Source organism: Sapajus apella, unplaced genomic scaffold (genome assembly GCF_009761245.1).
Source record: "Sapajus apella isolate SASKATOON/1434 unplaced genomic scaffold, GSC_monkey_1.0 scaffold29, whole genome shotgun sequence".
NCBI classification, from domain to species: Eukaryota; Metazoa; Chordata; class Mammalia; order Primates; family Cebidae; genus Sapajus; species Sapajus apella.
Genome location: NW_022436969.1, coordinates 17,090,799 through 17,107,948, shown reverse-complemented (window position 1 = coordinate 17,107,948; position 17,150 = coordinate 17,090,799). Strand labels below are relative to the sequence as shown.

Here is a 17,150-nt window from a genome sequence, read left to right as displayed (position 1 = left end):
TGGGGAGGCCTCAGGAAGCTTCTAATTATGTCAGAAAGCAAGGTGAAACAGTCATGACTATATGGCTGGAGCAGGAGGAAGAGAGAGAAGAGGGAGGTCCTATACCCTTTTAAACAATCACATCTCATGAGAACTCACTAACTATTGCCAAGACAGTACCAGAGCAGAATTCTTCCCCCATAATCTAATTACCTCCCACCAGGCCTTACCTCCAACACTGAGGATTACAATTTGACATCAGATTTGGGTGGGGACACAGATGCAAACCATATTATTCTGTCCCAGCCCCTCCCAAATCTCATGTTCCCTTCTCACAATACAAAATACAATCATCCCTTTTTAACAGTCCCCCAAAGTCTGAATTCATTCAAAAATTAACTCAGAAGTCCAAAGTCTAAAGTCTCATCTGAGACAAAGTTAGTCCCTTCCACCTGTGAACCTGTAAAATCAAGAACAGTTAGTTACTCCCAAGATACAATGGAGGTATAGGCATTGGGCAAATAATCCCTTTCCAAAAGGGAGAAATTAGCTGCAAAACAGGGGCTATAATCCCCATGCAAGTCTGAAGTCCAGCAGGGCAGTCATTAAATCTCAAAGCTCCAAAATAATCTCCTTAGACTCCATGTCTCACAGCTAGGGGATACCAGTATGAGTGATGGGCTCCCAAGGCCTTAGGAGTCCCAGCTCCTGTGGCTTTGCAAGGTTCAGCCCCTGTGGCGGCTCTCAGGGATTGGCACTGAGTGCCTGCAGCTTTTCCAGGTGCACGGTGCAAGCTGTCGGTTGCTCTACCATTCCAGGGTCTGGAGGGCGGTGACCTTCTTCTCATGGCTCCACTATGTAGTGTCCCAGTGAGGACTCTGTGTGAGGGCTCCAACCCCACATATCCCCTGTGCACTGCCCTAGCAGAGGTTTTCCCTGAGGGCTCTGCCACTGCATCAGGCTTCTTCCTGAGCATCTAGGCTTTTCCATACATTGTCTGAAATCTAGGCAGAGGCTCCCAAGCTTCAAGTCTGTGCACCTGCAAGCTTAACAGCATATAGAAGCTGCCAAGGCTATGGTCCGTACCTGCTGAAGCAGCAGCACAAGCTGTACATGAGCCCTTTTGAGCCAAGGCTGTAGCTGGAGTGGCTGGGATGCAGGGAGCAGTGTCCTGAGGCTGCACAGGGTAGCAGAGGCTCCTGAGTGTGGCTCTCAAAAACTCCAGGCCTATGATGGGAGGGGCTGCCAGGAATGTCTCTGAAATGCTTTGAGGGCTTTTTCCCTATTGTCTTAGCTATTAGGACTTGGCTCCTCTTTACCATGCGAATTTTCTGTAGCCTGCTTGAATTCTTCCCCTGAAAATGGTCTTTTCTTTCGTACCACATGGCCAGGCTGCAAATTTTCCAAACTTCTACACTCTGCTTCCCTTTTAAATGTCACTTCCAATTTCAGGTCATTTCTTTGCTGACAAAATATGAGCATAGGCTGTTATATAAGCCTAGGCTTTTAGAAGCAGACAGGCCATATTTTGAAGGCTTGCTGCTTAGAAATTTGTTCCACCAGATACCCTAAGTCATATCTCAATTTTAAAGTTCCAGAAATCCTTAAGGCAGGGTCACAATGCAGCAGCAAAGCCCTTCACTAGTGCCCAACAAACTGACCTTTGCTTCAGTTCCCAATAACTTCGTTTCCATCTGAGACCTTCTCAGCTTTTATTTCACTGTCCATATCACTATCAGCACTTTTGTCACATTCAGGAAGTCTCTAGGAAGTTCCAAACTTTCCTTCATCATCTTATCTTCTTCTCAGCCCCCCAGACTCTTCCAACCTCTGCCTGTTACCCAGTTCCAAAGCTGCTTCATTTTCAGGTGTAGATACCTACATTTTCAGGTATCTCTATAGCAATGCTCCACTCCTTGATATTAATTTTCTGTATTAGTTCATTCTTGCATTGCTGTAAAGAAATACTTGAGACTGGGTAATTTATAAAGAAAAGAGGTTTAATTGGCTCACGGTTCTGCAGTCTGTACAGGAGGCATGGTGGCATCACTTAGGAGGAGGCTCAGGAAACTTATAGTCATGGCAGAAAACAAAGGAGAAGCAGGCATTACTTACAAGGTTGGAGCAGGAGGAAGAGAGAGGAGGAGGTGTCACACACTTTTAAACAACCACATCTCACAAGAACTCACTCACTGTTGCCAAGACAACACCAAGGGGGAAATTCCATCCCTGTGATCCAATCACCTCCTACCAGATTCCATTCTAACACTGAGGATTACAATTCAACATGAGATCTGGGCAGGAACACAGATTGGAACCATATCAACTGTAGTCACCTTGTGCTATCAAATACTAGATCTTATTCTTCCTGTTTTTTGGTACCCGTTTACCATCCTTGCTTCTGCACCACCCTCCACTACCTTTCCCAGACTTTGGTAACTATAATTCGGTTCTACCCATGTTGTTGCAAATGACAGGATTTCACTTTTTTATGTCTGAATAGTACTCCATTGTGTATACGTACTTCATTTTCTTTATCCATTCATTTGTTCATGGACACAGGTTGCTTCCTAATCTTGGCCCTTATGAGTAGTGCTTCAGTAAACATGGGAGTGCAGATGTCTTTTTGACATTCTGATTTCCCTCCTCTTTCCCCCTCTCCCCTCCCTCCTCCCTCCCCCTTCCCTCTCTTCTTCCCTCCCTCCCTCCCTCCCTTCCTTCCTTCCTTCCTCTGTTGGGTAGAAGGGGTAAAAGTGGGCATCCTTGTTTTAGTTCTCAAGGGTAAATGCTTGCACCTTTTCCCCATTCAGTATAGTGTTGGCTGTAAGTCTGTCATACATGGCTTTTGTTATTTTGAGGTGTGTCCCTTCTGTGTCTAGTTTGTTGAGGGTTTTTATCATAAAGGGATATTGGAATTTATAGAATTTATTATTTCTACCTCTATTGAAATAATCATATGGATTTTGTTCTTAATTCTGTTTATGTGATATATTATGTTTATTATCTTGCACATGTTAAACCATCTCTCCATCTCTGTAATAAAACCCATTTGTTCATGGTGTATTATGTTTTTGGTGTGCTGTTGAATTTGATTAGTATTTTATTGGGGATTTTTGCATCTATGTTCATTAGGGATATTGATCTGTGGTTTCTTTTCCTTTCTTTTCTTTTTCGTTATTTTTTTTTTTGTTATGCCCTTTCCTGGTTTTAGTATCAGAGTGTCACTGGCTTCATAGGATGAGGTATAGAGGATTTCCTCTTTCTCAGTCTTTCAGAGTAGTTTCAGTATGATTGGTACCGATTCTTCTTTGAATGTTTGGTAAACTCAGCTGTGAATTCTTCTGGCTCTGTGCTGTTTTCTTGTTGTGATTTTAAAAATTACTGATACAAACTCACTGCTTGTTAGTGGTCTCTTCAGGGTTTCTATTTCTTCCTGATTTAATCTAGGAGTGTTGTACATTTCTAGGAATTTCCTCTAGATTTTCTAGTTTGTGTGTATAGAAGTGTTAACAGTAGTCTCAAATGATTTTTTATATTTCTGTGGTTTTGGTTGTAATGTCTTCATTTTGTTTTCTAATTGAGTTTATTTGAATATTCTCTTGTCTTTTTTTGGTTAATCTAGGTAATAATGGTCTATAGATTCTGCTCGTATTTTCAAAGAAGCAGCTTTTTGTTTCATTGATGCTGTGTATTTTGTGTTTCTATTTCACTTAGTTCTGCTTTGATTTTTGTCATTCTTTTCTTCTGCTAGCCTTGGGTTTAGTTCTTCTTTCTGTAGTTTGAGGAGGTATGACAATAGGTTGTCAATTTGTGAACTTTCAGGCTTTCTTATGTGCATTCAGCATTGTATACTTTGCTCTTAGCATTGCTTTTGCAATATCCCAGAGGTTTTTTTTTTTCCAGCTTCCAGTCAAGGATGTTTACAATCTCAGAGGTTTTAATAATCTGTCGCTATTGTCATTCATGTCAAAGAATTTTTAAATTTCCATTTTGATTTCATTGTTAAACCAAAAATCATTCATGGGCTTGTTGTTTAATTTTCATGTATTTGTATAGTTTTGAGGGTTCCTTTTGGAGTTAATTTCCAGTTTTATTCTACTGTGACCTAAGAAGATACTTAATATGATTTTGATATTTTTAAATGTATCAAAACTTGTTTTGTGGCCTATTATATGGTCTATCTTGGAGAATGCTCCATATGCTGATGAGAAGAATGTATGTTCTGCAGTTCTTTGGTAGAATGTTCTGTAAATATATGTTAGGTTCATTTGCTAGCATGTAGGTTAATTCCATTGCTTCCTTGTAGACCTTCTGTCTTACTGGTTTGTCTAGTGCTATCAGTGGAGGGTTGAAGTCCCCAGGTATTATTGTGTTGCTGCTCTATCTCACTTTTTAGGTCTAGAGGTAATTGTTTTATGAATCTGGGAGCTCCAGAGTTAGATATTTAGGGGCATATAAATTTAGGATTGTAATATCTTCTTGTTGGATTGATCCTTTTATTATTATATAATGGCCTTCTTGTCTTTTTTTACTTTTGTTGAATGAAAGTCTGATATACCTGATATAAGGATAGCAACTCTTGCTAGCTTGGTTTCCATTTGTGCAGAATATCTTTTTTCAACCCTTTACATTGAATTTATATGAATCTTTACATGTTAAGTGGGTTTCTTGAATATCGATATTTGGTTTGTGATTTTTCTATCCATTCTGTCAATCTGTATCTTTTAAGTGGAGCATTTACTCCATTTACTTTCAACATTAATATTGAGATGTAAGGTGCTGTTCCAGTCATTATGTTAATTGTTACCTAGATGGTTTGTTTTCTTCATTGTGTTATTGTTTTATAGGCCCTGTGAGGTTTTTTCTTTTTTTTTTTTTGACAGAGTCTTGCTCTGGTGCCAGGCTGGAGTGCCGTGGCGATCTTGGCTCACTGCAATCTCTGACTCCCTGGTTCAAGCAATTCCCCTGGCTCAGCCTCTTGAGTAGCTGGGATTACAGGCATATGCCACCAAGCCCAGCTAAGTTTTGTATTTTTAGTAGAGATGGGGTTTCACCATGTTGGCCAGGGTCTTCTTGATTTCCTGACCTCATGATCCACCTGTCTCGGCCTCCCAAAGTGCTGGGATTACAGCCCTGTGAGTTTTATGCTTTCAAGAGGTTCTATTCTAGTGCATATTGAGCTTCTGTTTGAAGATTTATAACTCCTTTTAACATTTCTTATAGGGCTGGTCTGGTAGTAACAAATTCCCTTGGCATTTGTTTGTTTGAAAATGACTTTATTTCTTCTTCACTTATGAAACTTAGTTTTGCTGGATACAGTATTCTTGGCTCTCAGTTATTCTGTTTAAGGAGGCTAAAAATAAAATCCCAATTCCTTCCGGCTTTTACAACTTCTACTGAGAAGACTGCTGTTAGTCTGGTAGATTTTTCTTTGTATGTTACATGTTACTTTTTGTCTCACTGCTCTTTGAATTCTTCATGTTGAATTTAGGTAGCTTGATGACTATATTCCTTGGTGACCTCCTATTTGCAGTGAGTCTCCCAGGAATTTTTTGAGCTTCTTGTATTTGGACATATAAATCTCTAGCAAGACCAGGGATGTGTTCCTCTATTAGTCCATCAAATAATTTTTCTAAATGTTTTGTTTTCTCTTCTCCCTCAGGAACACCAGTTATTTTTAGGTTTTGACCTTTTACATAATCCCAAATTCCTTGGAGAGTCTTTTCATTCCTTTTGATTCACTTTTAAATATTTTGTCTGACTGGGTGAATTCAAAAGCCTTATCTTTGAACTGTGAAATTTTTTGTCCTATTTGGTCTAGTCTGTTGTTAAAACTTTCCACTGAATTTTTTAATTCCCTCAGTGTGTCTTTCATTTCCAGATGTTCTGATTGGTTTTTCTTTAAAATATCTATTTCTTTATAATATTTTTCATTTATATTTTGAATTATTTTTTCATTTCTTTATGTCGGTTTTCATTTTTCTCTGGTATCTGCTTGAGTAACTTAATAACCAACCTTTTGAATTTTTTATCTCGTATTTCAGAAGGATGTGACTTTAATGTTTATAGTTTATTGTTACCAAATTTGGCTCTTGGTGCTTTTAGTGGTGAGGACTCTGTATAGGTTCCTTGGTTACAGTAAATCTTTGTATTATGGCTTTCCAAGATGCCTGTGGTAGGAACAATGTGCTCAGTGCATGAGCAAGTTCTGTATCTCCTATGGGGTTGGAATGGCAGAGATATCTTGAAGCTTATCTTGTTTCCCCATAGTGTGCGCTTATTTATTTACTTATTTATTTTGTCCCCAGTATTTTATTTACTGGGTTGAATAGTTAAGGCATCAGATCAGTAGGGGAAGTATCCCTGGGTAGAAACAGGTTGTGGCTAAAGCAGGTGGGTAAATGCAGTACCCAATATTGGGCAGATGTCCCAGCCCTGACAGAGGTGGCTGGGGGAACTCTCAGTGAAAAACTGAGGTCTTATCAGGGGGGAGGGTGGGAGCCACTGTAGATCTTCTTCTAGGCCCACAGGAAAGTGATCCAACTCCCAGATGCACTCCTGACCCAATGTTCCAACTACTCATATCAGACAGGTTCCTGTTTTCATGTCTAGTAATGTTGATGTTCCTTATGGAGAAGAGTTGTGACTCTACTTCTTTTGCAAGCCTGAATATGGAGGGCACTCCTACTGTGAGGATACTCTCACTCTTAAGTGTTCCAGAAAGGGTATCCATATATACACCCATGTCAGGCTCTTATGGGAGAAGCCCCAGCTATGTTTGCAGTGATGAATAAGAGAGAAAAAGAAGTCTCTTCCAAGACCCTTCATGAGCACTAGCATTGCACTCATGCCTCTGCTGAGAGAAATTTCCCACAAGCAGAAAGTACTGGGATTGAAGGTCTGGCACCCAGACTCTTTTGTCCCATGGTGTGTTCCCTTCATGTGATACATTTTCGTTTCCCCTAGGAGTTGGAGTTCCTGAGAGCCAAACCACTGCGAACACTGCTATTCCTCTGGGTGTAGTCACCCCACAGGGCTGCCACACTTCAGGCTGGTGCTGAGGATTGTCTGCAAGTGGTCCAGTGATGTGACCTGTCCAGCAGTGGGTACCAATACTAGCTCTGATGGGGGTGGCATGAGAGTGACACAGACTCAGTGAGAGTAATGTAACTGTTTAGAATGTTCTGAATTTCAGACAATCTCTGTGATACTCTTTGGACCCTGAATCTTGGGACTTAATTGTGCTCTTCTCGTAAAATATTACCTGAGATGTATAGGTGCAGAATTAGTACATAATTATTAATATTTTAAGATTCCAAAATAGGTCATAAAGGCAAAATTTAAAATAAAACTGATAGCAGTTGGCTGCCCTGACATAAGTAAAGTGACAATATGAAGCCAATATGCAGATGAGCTTCACATGATGGCCAGTAGTTCCCACAGGAAGTTTGGTGTCAGTTTCTGACTTAAATCCTTTTGTGTGGCAAGGATTTGGCTAGTGTAATGAGTGGTTAAGTTTCAGATGATGAAACTTACAAAATAATTACAAAAGTTACAGCAGGGTATAGTGTTCAAAGAGGGACCCCAGAATTGTACTATCTGATTACTTGTCTGTTGCATAGCATTGGACAAGTTACTTAACTCCTTGGTGTTTCTTCTTCTGTGAAATGTGGGTGGCAGTGGTACACATACTGTTGGGCTGTCATAAGTGTTAATTGAAATTGTATATGTAGAGGACTGATAGCTATGCCTAGTACATGAGTACTCAAGTAATGTTAGCTATTATTATTAATACAATTAAGAAGGATCAGTAATTCATGCATAAGTTCTCAAAATGCATTCACTTGTAATCATTTATTAATTTATTCGAACACTATGTATTATTAACATCAAGTATCAACCAGATAAATAAATTCTAGGCTGAAAATATCTTTGAAATAGTGGGAAATCAGTACAGTGATCAGAAATTTGTATTCAATATTTTGGTGATAAATTCATTAAAGATCTCTGCAGTATCCTAGAACCAGCAGAAATGTTCTTTCACCGTGCATGTCATTGGACACATTGTCCCTCCTGTGAACACCCAGGTCACTCTGTAATTTTTTAATGACATGCACATTTCTTATTAATTTGTGTATGTTTCTTACCCATATGGTGCCATATGATTCATTGTTTAAACTGGGACATTTTTGGGAGTGAAAGCAGTGCTATTAATCCTTATGCTAGGATGAGGGGCAGAAGGCAGATGTACCTTGAGTTATCCAGGACATATGGTTGTTGTACTTATCTCCCTTTAGAGGGTGTGTGATTAATTGGCTTCATATTCCTCAAGGTACCTGTGACTATATTGGAGATTAATAGATGATCAATAAAATGTTTTTGAAAGAAAAATAGCACCTGGACATAAACAGACAGTTAATTATTTTAGTTATTTATAGACTCCTTTAATTTGAAGTGTTCAGATGCTTTCTAAGTATCAATCTAATTTATCTCCTTAGTATTTGGCAATGTACAGACAGAGAATTTTACTATGAAGGGAAATCATTTAGAGGATTAAATTGAAAAATTAGTACCCTATTTTCAATTTTTCCACATAAATACAAATCATTTATATGTACTTATCTATGTTGTTTTTTTAAACTGTAAAACACTATTTAAAAATTCTGTAATTAAAATCACTGAACATCACCTTGTTTATGGTAGGTGGTACTCAGGCATTGTCACAAAGCCAGAGGACACTGGATGCATGTCTGTCTAGTTGCCACATTCCTTTACTTACCCTGGATAATGTGTTTCTTTGATGTGTTTTATAATTTGATATTATTATTATTATTTTTTACTCTGAAAACTTTATATATTTTTTCAAAGCTCAGCATGGAGGCATGTGGCTGATGTGACATTTGGGACTTCCCTTGAGTAGGCCATGTATCATGGACAATCATAATAATCCATGTATTCTGATACCATGCCAAGGATATCAAGTTAGGTTTATGTCAAAAGAAGTGTCATATTTGGTTCGTTAGAATATGTTCTGAGAATTGACATTATAAAGGATTATACAAAACTTCTCTTTAAGCCTGTTTTTCTGTGTGTTAGACTATCTATCTATTTATCTGTATGTCTATCTATCTATCTATCTGTTATCCATCTGTATATCATTCATCTCTTATGTATTTGATAGTATCTTGTATTTGATTCCCTTTTTGTCTGGCAGCAAAATCTTATATAAATTGTTAGGTGACTTTTATATTTTTGCTTTATTATTTCTAAATCCAGAGGAAATCCAGTTATTACCAAATTGTATGTTGAAATTTCTCCTCAGTGTAAAAACTTTCATTTTTTCCCCCTTATATAAAATAATGTGAATTAAGTCTTTCTTGCTGTTTTAAACAAATCAAGGTTATTGAGATAATTTCCAGGGATTAGCAAGGCAGATCATTTTGATGGTGAGGAGAAAAACGTCAGTAGCCAGATGATTTCAATTTGACAAGCCATGGGGTGTTATTTGCCATGAAAGTCAGGCCAGCCTTGGCAGCACTTGCGTCTTGTGTGGTAATACTTTGCTACAGGCATCAAGTCTATGCTGTTCATTTGCATAGATGTTCAGAGTATTACCAGGAGCTAGGCATGAAAAATTATATTTACATTCTACAAAATGAATGTAATGTTACTGAATTTAGTACATAAGTGCCTGTCTCAAGGACATAAATATCATCTGACTAGAATCAAAATGATATATGGAAAGGAAGTGTTTTTTTTTTTGTTCATTTTTTGTTTTGTATATTAAAGAAAAAGGGGAAGGAATTAACTCACTCTAGTGAATTGTGCTCACTCTAGTCATATAGCATTCTAAAGGATAATGTATGGATCAAGAACTAATATTCACTGGATTTAAGGGCTTGAGGTTTCTCTATAATTCAGATAGACATGTTTATGTAATTCAAGTCAATAAACACATATTGAGAGACTACTGTGAGCCAGATACTATCTAGACAGTGGAAAATAAGGATCAGTAATTCACAGTCCTTGTCATCAGGATGCTTACAGGCTCATAAAGGGAGGTATATCTGCAAACAAAAACTACAATAAAGGCATGCACAAGAAATGCAGTGTAGAAAAGGCACCCTTGGTTTACTTGGAGCCAGGAGTAGGCAAGGAAGACCTTCCTGAAGGCTGTGAAGTCTCTTTTAGTGGAGTCAAAAAAGACGAGTTAGAGGAGGATCCAAGATGGCCGATTAGACACAACTCCAGCACACAACACCCAGTGAGAGAGATGCAGAAATCCAGAAATCTCCTAGCTCCAACTGAGATACCAGGTGCATTTCAATGGGCCTGGTCCAATGGTGATCAAAGCCAACTCAGGGCAGACCGAGGCAGGGAGGGGTACTGCTTCACCCAGAAAGTGCATCTGACCAGTGATTCGGAGGCTCCTTGTCTGGCACTCCGGTCCAGATACAGCGCTTCCACCAAAGCCTCAGCAATACACAGAACAGGGGATCTTTGCCAGTCAAGCACCGGGAATAACAAGCACAGAGTTGAATAAGAGCCTGTGGACTGAGCTATTGCCCCCTCCCCTTGCCCAGAGAGAGAGGGAGCTGTAAGTGGGAGCAGCTGGGTGGGCACCTACCCCATGACCGGAGAAAGAGAAAGCTGAAAGGAGGAGATGGCCGGGTGCCGCTAGGCAAGTTCCTACCCTTCCCCACAAACCCCAGAGGGCTGAAGCTCTGACTCTAGTGGGTTGTGCAGCCAGTGCAACAGTCTGAGATGAACCCTGAATGATCCAGCCCAGTGGAGGAAGGGCACAACCCACCACTAGAGGGATGGGACTGGGCTACATGTTTTAACAAAAAACACAGGAAGCCTACGCAGCAATTGGACAGCCTTCTTGACAACCCAACAGTGCCTACAGATCAGTGGAAGAGGCAGGCCTAATCTCCCCGTATAAACAAACAAGACACAGGAAGCTTCCCCAGTAACCTGAAGGAGTCCCTAGAAATCCAGTAGGTATTGCCTCCACAGGTAGACAAGTAACCTCATCAAGCAGCTCCCTGATACCACAGCCAGGTAAATCCACAAAGATGGGGAAAAAACCAGCGCAAAAAAGATGAAACCATCAAAGACCAGAATACCTCTTCTCCTTCAAGGGATCACAACTCCTCAACAACACAGGATCACAACTTGACTGAGGAGTGTGACAAATTGACAGAAACAGGCTTCAGAAGGTGAATAATAACCAACTTTTCTGAGCTAAAGGAACACGTTCTAACTCAATGAAAGAAATGAAAAACCTTGAAAAAAGGTTAGACGAAATGCTAACTAGAATAACCAGCTTAGAGAAGAACATAAACAATTTGATGGAGTTGAAAAACACAGCACAAGAACTACGTGAAGCAAACACAAATTTTAATACCCAAATTGATCAAGCAGAAGAGAGGATATCAGAGATTGAAGATCAACTCAATGAAATAAAAAGAGAAGGCAAGAGAAGAGAAAAAAGAGTGAAAAGAAATGAACAAAGTCCCCAAGAAATATGGGATTATGTGAAAAGACCTAATCTATGCTTGAGCAGTGTACCTGAATATGTTGGGGAGAATGAATCCAAGCTGGAAAACACGCTCCAGGATATTATCCAGGAGAACTTCCCAAGCCTAGCAAGGCAGTCCAAATTTCAAATTCAAGAAATACAGAGAACTCCACAAAGATATTCCTCAAGAAGAGCAACCCCAAGGCACAAAATTGTCAGATTCACCAGGGTTGAAATGAAGGAAAAAATGCAAAGGGCAGCCAGAGTGAAAGGTCAGGTCACCCACAGAGGGAAGCCAATCAGACTCACAGCAGATCACTCAGCAGAAACCCTACCAGCCAGAAGAGAGTGGGGGCCAATATTCAACATCTTTAAAGAAAAGATGAGGTTTCTCTATAATTCAGAGAATCTCATATCCAGCCAAACTAAGCTTTATAAGTGAAGGAGAAATAAAATCCTTTACAGAGAAGCAATTGCTGAGAGATTTTGTCACCACCAGACCTGCCCTACAAGAGCTCCTGAAAGAAACACTAAGCACAGAAAGGAACAAGTACCAGTCACTGCAAAAGCAAACCAGTTGGCAAAGACCAAAAATGCAGTGAAGAAAATGAGTCAACTATTGGGAAAGAAAACCAACCAGTAACAAAATGGCAGGATCAAATTCACACATATTAACATTGAATGTAAATGGCCTAAACACCCCAATCAAAAGACACAAAGACACAGGCTGGCAAACTGGATAAAAAGTAAGAACCCGTCGGTGTAATGTATTCAGGAGACCCATCTCACATACAAAGACACACATAGACTCAAAATAAAGGGATGGAAGAAGATTTATCAAGCAAATGGAGAACAAAAAAAGGGGGTTGCAAGTCTCTGATAAAATGGACTTCAAACCAACAAAGATCAAAAGAGACAAAGAAGGACAGTACATAATGGCAAAAGGATCAATCCAACAGGAAGAGCTGACTATCCTAAATATATACGCCCCCAACACAGGAGCACCCAGATACATAAAGCAAGTTCTTAATGACCTAAAATGAGATTTAGACTCCCACACAATAATAGTGGGAGACTTCAACACTCCACTGTCAATATTAGACAGATCAACGAGACAGAAAATTAACAAGGATATCTAGGACTTGAATGCAGAGATGGACCACGCGAACCTAATAGACATATACAGAATGCTCCACCCATATCCACAGAATATACATTTTTCTCAGCACCATATTGCATTTACTCTAAAATTGACCACATTGTTGGAAGCAAATCACTCCTCAGCAAATGCAAAAGAACAGAAATCATAACAAACAGTCTATTAGACCACAGCACAATCAGACTAGAACTCAGGATCAAGAAACACACTCAAACCCGCACAACCACTTGGAAACTGAACAACTTGCTTCTGAGTGTCTACTGGATAAACAATGAAACGAAGGCAGAAATAAAGATGTTCTTCGAAACCAACCAGAATGAAGACACAACTTACCAGAATCTCTGGGACACCTTTAAAGCAGTGTCGAGAGGGAAATTTATAGCAATACCCACCAGAGAAGGGAGGAAAGATCTAAAATCAACACCCTATCGTCAAAATTGAAAGAACTAGAGGAGCAAGATCAAAAAAACTCAAAATCTAGCAGAAGACAAGAAATAACTAAGATCAGAGCAGAACTGAAGGAGATAGAGACACAAAAAACCCTTCAAAAAATCAATAAATCCAGGAGCTAGTTTTTGTAAAAGATCAACAAAATAGACCACTAGCCAGATTAATAAAGAAGAAAAAGGAGAAGAATCAAATAGATGCAATGAAAAATGATCAAGGGGATCACCGCTGACCCCACAAAAATACAAACTACTGTCAGAGATTACTACAAACAGCTCTACTCACATAAAACAGTAAACCAGGAAGAAATGGATAAATTCCTATGCACTTGTACTCTACTAAGACTAAACCAGGAGGAAGTTGAAACCCTGAATAGATCAATAACAAGGGCTGAAGTAGAGACAGCAATCAATAGCCTACCAACCAAAAAAAGTCCAGGTCCAGATGGGTTCACACCTGAATTCTATCAGACACGCAAAGAGGAGCTGGTTCCGTTCCTTCTGAAACTGTATCAAACGATACAAAAGGAGGGAATCATCCCTAACTCATTTTATGAGACCAACATCATCCTGATACCAAAACCAGGCAGAGACTCAACTAAAAAAGAAATCTTCAGGCCAATATCCATGATGAACATCGACGCAAAAATCTTCAATAAAATACTGGCAAACAGATTGCAACAGCACATCAAGAAGCTTATCCATCATGACCAAGTAGGCTTCATCCTGGGGATGCAAGGCTGGTTCAACATATGCAAATCCATAAATGTAATCTATCACATAAATGGAACCAAAGACAAAAATCACATGATTATCTCAAGAGATGCAGAGAAGGCCTTCTATAAAGTTGAATAGCCCTTCATGCTAAAAACTCTCAATAAACTAGGTATTGATGGAATGTATCATAAAATGATAAAAGCTATATATGACAGACTTACAGCCAATATCATACTGAATGGGCAAAAACTGGAAGAATTCCCTTTGAAATCAGGCACTAGACAAGGATGCCCTCTCTCACCACCCCCACTCCTATTCAACATAGTATTGGAATTTCTAGCCAAAGCAATCAGGCAAGAAAAAGAAATAAAGGGTATTCAATTAGGAAAGGAGGAAATCAAACTGTCTCTGTTTGCAGATGACATGATTGTATATTTAGAAGACCCCATCATCTCAGCCCAAAATCTTCTCAAACTGATGAGCAACTTCGGCAAAGTCTCAGGATACAAAATCAATGTGCAGAAATCACAAGAATTCCTATATACCAATAACAGATAGAGAGCCAAATCAAGAGCAAACTACCATTCACAATTGCTACAAAGAGAATAAAATACCTAGGAATACAACTAACAAAAGATGTAAAAGGACCTCTTCAAGGAGAAATACAAGCCACTGCTCAATAAAATAAGAGAGGGCACAAACAGATGGAGAAACAGTTCATGCTTATAGTTAGGAAGAATCATATCATGAAAATGGCCATATTGCCCAAAGTCATCTATAGATTCAACACTATCCCCATCAAGCTACCAATGACCTCCTTCACAGAATTGGAAAAAACCATTTTAAACTTCATATGAAATCACAAAAGACCCTGCATAGCCAAGACAATCCTAACCAAAAAAAAAACAAAGCCAGAGGCATCACACTGCTGGACTTCAAACTATACTACAAGGCTACAGTAATCAAAACAGCATGGTACTGGTATCAAAACAGAGACATAGACCAATGGAACAGAACAGAGACCCCAGAAGAAACACCACACATCTACAACCATCTGATCTTTGACAAACCCGGCAAAAACCAACAATGGGGAAAGGACTCCAGGTTTAATAAATGGTGTTGGGAAAACTGGCTAGCAATGTGCAGAAAGCAGAAACTGGACCTCTACCTCTCACCTTACACTAAAATTAACCCCAGATGGATCAAAGATTTAAACATAAAACCTAACACCATAAAAACACTAGAAGACAACGTAGGCAAAACCATCCAGGACATAGGCATAGGCAAGGACTTCATGACTAAAACACCAAAAGCAATGGCAACAAAAGCCACGATAGACAAATGGGACTTAATTCAACTCCAGAGCTTCTGTACAGCAAAAGAAACCATGATTAGAGTGAATTGACAACCAACAGAATGAGAAAAAAATTTTGCAATCTACCCATCTGACAAAGGGCTAATATCCAGAATCTACAAAGAACTAAAACAGATTTACAAGAAAAAAACAAACAACCCCATTCAAAAGTGGGTGAAGGATATGAACAGACATGTTTCAAAAGAAGGCATATATGAAGCCAACAAACATATGAAAAAATGCTCATCGTCACTGGTCAATAGAGAAATGCAAATCAAAACCACACTGAGATACCATCTCACGCCAGTTAGAATGGCGATCATTAAAAAATCTGGAGCCAACAGATGCTGGAGAGAATGTGGAGAAATAGGAACACTCTTACACAGTGTGGCGATTTCTCAAGGATCTAGAAATAGAAATTCCATTGGACCAAGCAATCCCATTACTGGGTATATACCCAAAGAACTGTAAATCATTCTGCTATAAAGACACATGAACACATATGTTCATTGCAGCCCTGTGTACAATAGCAATGACCTGGAATCACCCCAAATGCCCATCAGTGATAGATTGGACAAAGAAAATGTGGTACATATACATGATGGAATACTACACAGCCATAAAAACTATGAGTTCTTGTCCTTTGTAGGGACTTGGATGAATCTGGAAACCATCATTCTCAGCAAAATGACACAAGAACAGAAAATCAAACACTGCATGTTCTCACTCATAGGTGGCTGTTGAACAATGAGAACATGTGGACTCAGGGATAGAAGCATCACACACTGGGGGCATTTGGGAGGTGGGGTAGGGGAGAGACAGCGGGGGGTGGGGAGGGAGGGGAGGATAACATGGAGAGAAATGCCATATATAGTATGCACCAAAAGTAAAATAAATAAGTTAAAAAAAAAAGAAAAGATGAGTTAAAATTAGGTAATTTGAAAAACGGAGGGCAAGCAACGGGGAAGATGTTCAGTGGTTGAGGGACCAGCAGAAGTGTGGAGTGGAGTGGTAGCAGGAACCTTGCTTTGCAAAGAACTTAAGACCTTTGGATTGACTACGGCATAAAATTAGATTGATTAGAGTTAATAGTAGAGGAAGAAGGTAAAATCAATAAAGGTTTAGAAAATTAAAAATCAACAAAACCTGACGGCAGTTGGTAGGGTGTGATATAAAGGATGAAATGATGGCAACTCCTAGTTCTCTGGCTCAGACATTATCCAGAAGGTAGCATTGTTTGAATGAGAAAAAGATGCATTTTCTCCTGGGATGATGCAGCCCTGTGGCAGATGAACCATGGGTGTAGAGCCCACGGTGGGGTTCAGCCTCCACTTGCCCCTTGGCTTGGTACTCTTGGGTGGTGCACAGTTTGAAGAACTGTAAGAGGAAGCTCTGGGAAAATGGGTGGTCAGTAATCAGTGCAAATAGGAGGAGAGCCTAGAATGGGGAGGCAGTGTGGAGGGAGATGGGCTCAGTTGCAAATATGTTACATTTGCAGTATCTGGAGTGTCATTGTTCGGTGGAAATATCAATGAGGAAGTTGGATATATCATCCTAACACCCAGTGGACTATAGCTGATTTAGGTTAATTAAACGTTTTAAAAATTATATTTCAATTTTTAAAATGATTTCAAAGTGAATGCCTTTTGAATTATAGCTCCAGTGGAACTCGTTTGATGTTGGTAGCTGGTTCTCCAAAACAGCTGAGCTGCTCTATTAAAAAAAAAAAAAAAAAAAAAAAATACTCATTTCAAATAACTTTTCAAAGAATGTCTACTATTGTTTATTAATATACAGAAGAATGGTCATGTTGTATTGGATTGCTGAAATTTTTTATTTTCTGTTTCAGATTGCTGTGCTATGCCTTGTATGACTAAGACCTCTTACCAAGAATACCTGTCAGACCATGTGAGTATAAAAGCTGTGTAGGCCAGCGCTTTGGGAGGCCGAGGCGGGTGGATCACGAGGTCA

The 17,150-nt window shown here is 39.4% G+C and overlaps 1 protein-coding gene across 2 annotated transcripts in view; it reads left to right on the top strand.

Moving 5' to 3' along the window:
• Positions 1 to 17,150, top strand: part of L3MBTL4 (L3MBTL histone methyl-lysine binding protein 4) — a 446,421-nt gene that overhangs the window by 84,736 nt on the left and 344,535 nt on the right. For both annotated transcript variants that reach the window (XM_032293336.1, XM_032293337.1), the window contains exon 2: positions 17,029 to 17,087. The gene's annotated coding sequence lies outside the window, so the exon portion shown is untranslated. The remainder of the gene's footprint in view (positions 1 to 17,028; positions 17,088 to 17,150) is intronic.